The sequence below is a fragment of the Macaca nemestrina genome, chromosome 10, assembly GCF_043159975.1.
Source record: "Macaca nemestrina isolate mMacNem1 chromosome 10, mMacNem.hap1, whole genome shotgun sequence".
Classification (NCBI taxonomy): domain Eukaryota; kingdom Metazoa; phylum Chordata; class Mammalia; order Primates; family Cercopithecidae; genus Macaca; species Macaca nemestrina.
The window spans coordinates 128,534,911-128,539,352 of NC_092134.1; the positions used below are offsets into that span (position 1 = coordinate 128,534,911).

A 4,442-nucleotide genomic window follows, 5' to 3' on the forward strand; every position below is an offset into this window, starting at 1 on the left:
AAGAAAACCCAAATTAGTCATGATTTTTTAAAATATATATTCCTGATTTCAGTTTACTAATTGTACTTTACATTTTATATTACATTCATGCATAAGATTGGGCTCTAATTTTTCTTTCTCATTTTGTCTGAGTGTTACAATCAAAATTACATATAGCCTCATAAAACACATAAAACATAATGATGTGCCCTATTCTATTGTCTGAAGAAATGTGTATAAACTGGAAATATTTCTCCCTCAAACTTTTATAGAACTTACTGATAAAATCATCTGGGCCTAGAGTGTTCTAGATAAGATTTTTTTCTAATAATTAAAGAACAATTCAGGATTCCTATTTCATGAATAAGATTTTGGTAAGTTACATTTTTCCAAGGATGTATATATTTCATATTTATTTTCAAACATACTGGCATTAAGTTTTTCATATATCCTATTATCTTCTTAATGTGTACTCTATCTGTAGTAATGTTCACTTTTTCATTCCTAATATTATTTATATATTTCTTCACCTTGGTCAATTTCACCAGAGGTTTGTCAATTTTAGTTATAGTTTTAAAGAAATAAGTTTTGGTTCTGTTTACTCTCTTCTATTTTATATAATATTTTTCTATTTCATTAATTTATCTTGTTTCTTTTAATCTACATTCTTCGGATTTATATTGCTTTGTTTTTCCTAATTTTGAAGTTCAAGGTTCTCATCTTTTTTCCAATCCATGCCTTTGAGGCTATACATTTCCCTCTATCTGATGTTCTAACTGCATTCCACAGTTTTGTGGTAACTAGCCTGTAAAAAAATTTAAAAGGAAAAAAGAAGGCCTGATTTGTAGCATGCCAACTTCATATTTGCCTTGTAAATACTCCACCATGACCAATTTCAAGCTACAAATGGTTTAACAACCAGTTGGAAAGTTTTCTGAATATTTAACAGTCAGCTCTTACAAGCTGATATGAGCCAGCTCTAGCACACTCACATTTTCAGTAGTATTGTCACGATTCCTTAACTCAAAATATGTCCTAATAAACACTATACTTTGTTATCTGTCCACACGTCTTTATTAAGTATGTTCAAATTTGCCATTTTATGGGAATATTCTATTTGTTGATTTCTTGTTTAATTGCTTTTATTAGAAGTCATGCTTGATACAATTTCAATCTAGTAAAATTTGAGATTGACTCAAAGTCCAGAAATGATAGGCTTTTATAAATATTATTTGTGTGCCGGAAAGAAATGTTTTCTGTAATTTTTTGGTACAATGTTCTATGTCCATTCAATAGGTCAGATTTTTTATCTGGTTTAAATCTTGTGTCATTGTGATTCTTATTCTGCAAGATACATCTATGATAGAAGTATATTAAAATCTCCTATTCTGTGTTCACTTCAGTAGCACATATACTAAAATTGGAACAACACAGAGAAGATTAGCATGGTCCCTACACAAAGATGACATGCAAGTTCATGAAGCATTTCATAGAATAAAAATCTTCTATTATGCTTTTTTGCTCATGCAATTCTTTATTTGCCTTTTGGGGACAGCATACCTTGTATAATTCTGTCAATTTTTCTCATATATTACAAAGCTTATTTTATGTTCTTACATATCAAGTTGTAATAACTGTGTTAATTAAAACATTTTCATTGTGAATTTATACTTCTCTAATAATGTTCAGAGTGTATTTTGTTTTATATGAGTGTATTCTTCTAAGATGCCTACTGATTAGTATTTGCTGGCTATATTTTTTCCATCCTTTTACATGTCACCTTTTTTTATCTTTACATTTTAGACATGTCTCTTGAAAATATTATACACAGGAATGTATGTGTGCATATTTATAAGTGTATATACACAAGAATATGAGTATACAATACAGTACTCCATGTTATTTTTATATGATGTCATGTGTATATGTATTTACTATAGCTCGAAAATCTGTTTTCTGGAGAACTTAATCCATTTAAATTTTTTAAATTTCTAATATTTGGGGATTAAAATTTTACTTTGTGCATATATTTGCCTTCCTTTTATTACCATCTTTGGGTTTGTCTATTTTTATTATTTCTGTTTTCCTTCTGGTAGGGAGTTATACTATTTCTATTATTTTGATATTTATCTTCAACATGGAAACATATAATTTCTAAAATTTTAAACTTACACAATATATTTATGCTCATTACAGCTAGTATAAAGATCTTAAAACACTTAACTTCACTTTTCCCCACCAACTTATATTCTTATTGAATATTTTGTTTTTTTTTTTTTTATCTGATAAGACAATTCTCAGGTTTCCAACAGGCAAGTACACTTATATTGGCATACCTGTTTATCATTTTGTCCTTTCTTCTTGCCTGAGAGCATGTGTGTCATAAAGACTGGAAATCCAGGTCCAAGATGTAAGAAAGGACTTATGGTGGGCATCAGCAGCTTGGCCTGACTGAGCCAGATTTGAAGGGATATCTAAGAACTGATGGTCAAGCCATAGCAGGGGTCAAAAGTTAGGTAAGAAGAGAGTAGTCAGGCAAGTCTAGCCACGCAGGGAGCTGGATCTTAGGCAAGGAGCTATAAACTAGGGATTTTGGCAAGACAGGACCTAACAAGCTGTCCTGACCACAGATACAAGGCATCACAACCAGAACACCTGTACATTGAGGCACCTCTCAGTACCATCAGGGAGCATCTTATGTTTCTTTTGATGAGAGGGGCACGAGCCCCCAGGTGTGGTAAGTCTGTCAAGGAGCTGGAGGCTGAAAGGAAATGGAGTCAAATAAGAACAGATCATATTGCAACCATTGACACTGTTCTGTTCAAAATATTGATTTCCAGAGCATAGCTCAGTGCCCAACACTTAACAGGCACTCAATCAATATATATTTGTTGATTTATTTACTGACTCATATTGAAAAATGGGAATATGCCAGGCTTCAGAATAATAAAAACATGGATTGGATATATTTTCTAATCTCCAAGTACTTATATCTAGGGGATGAAGTCAATGTAACTAAAATATAAGGCATGGTGTAGGTACTAAGGAGAAGTTAAAATGGAGCCATTAGTGCTACCTGAGATTATCAGGATGGCTTTATGGAGGAGGTGGCAGGCTTGTTGGGTAGGTCAACTAGGGGGCATCTTCAGGACACAGACAGCCAAAGGGAACATTGCTATTATTCTGGACCTGTGCTTCCTATTAGCACTGAAGTCAGGGCAAGGCCTTGCTCCATGGTGGACAGTATTTCTGGTGAAAACCTGGCAACAAGGTAGACTCCTCCCTTCTACCCTGCCCCACCTCCCGACCACCAGCCAATTGAGAGTGCTGTTGTTTCTGCTTCTTAAGTTTCCTGACCAAGATGTTGAATAGGCAGCCATCTGGTGATGTGTGTCTCACTCTACCTCACAGTCCAGATGTATGAATCCTACGGCGTTCTAAGTTTCTGAGGATGAGATCCAGGTCAGCTTCATTCCCATGTGTATTTTCTGCATAGTTCTGCCAACTCCAGCCAGATAGTAGGAAAAGTTTTGGATTTAAAGAGTGATCAGTCAATGGGGCCAAGTACAGTGACTCATGCCTGTAATCTCAAGACTTTGGGAGGCCAAAGTGGGAGGACTGCTTGAGGCCAGGGTTTCAAGACCAGCCTGGGCAACATAGTGAGACCCCATCTCTATAAAACATTTAAAAATTAGCTGACTGTGCTGGTAGATGCCTGTTGTCTCAGCTATTCTGGAGGCTGAGGCAAGAGGATCACTTGAGCCCAGGAGTTTAAAGTGGCAGTGAGCTATGATCACACCACTGCACTCAAGCCTGGGTGACAGGAGGAGACCCTGTCTCAAAAAAAAAAGTAATCAGTTAATAAGTATTGGATAAATGCTAGAATGAATGCCTAAATTTAAAAATGGAGGAAATAAATGAAGCATAGGAAAAAGCACAAGTGGATCTGTCAGGCAGGTTACCAAAACAGAGCCAAGTGAGAAAAGAAAAGAGCATTCAAACGTTTGGGTATCAGTTGGCCATATAAAGGCATATCAAAATTCTGAAGATGCCCCCTAGTTGACCTACCCAACAAGCCTGCCACCTCCTCCATAAAGCCATCCTGATAATCTCAGGTAGCACTAATGGCTCCATTTTAACTTCTCCTTAGTACCTACACCATGCCTTATATTTTAGTTACATTGACTTCATCCCCTAGATATAAGTACTTGGAGATTAGAAAATATATCCAATCCATGTTTTTATGATTCTGAAGCCTGGCGTATTCTCATTTTTCAATATGGGTCAGTAAATAAGTTTGGGGGACAAGACAGGGGCAAGGTCAAGAGACTAGGAAAGGGCACAAGGCATATTCTTGAGGATCCTCAAAGCCCTTGATGATAAACATCACTGGGATTCAGCTCTAGGTTGAGGGATGACCATAGCCTACATCACTTTCTATTACCAGCCCAGACTCCCCCAGC

At 35.7% G+C, this 4,442-nt stretch overlaps 1 non-coding gene across 1 annotated transcript; it reads left to right on the forward strand.

Annotated features, from left to right (window-relative positions):
- Positions 1 to 1,369: 1,369 nt before the first annotated feature.
- On the forward strand, positions 1,370 to 1,476 carry LOC112426863 (U6 spliceosomal RNA). Its single transcript, XR_003018235.1, has one exon. It is a non-coding gene; the product is annotated as a U6 spliceosomal RNA (small nuclear RNA).
- Positions 1,477 to 4,442: the final 2,966 nt, after the last annotated feature.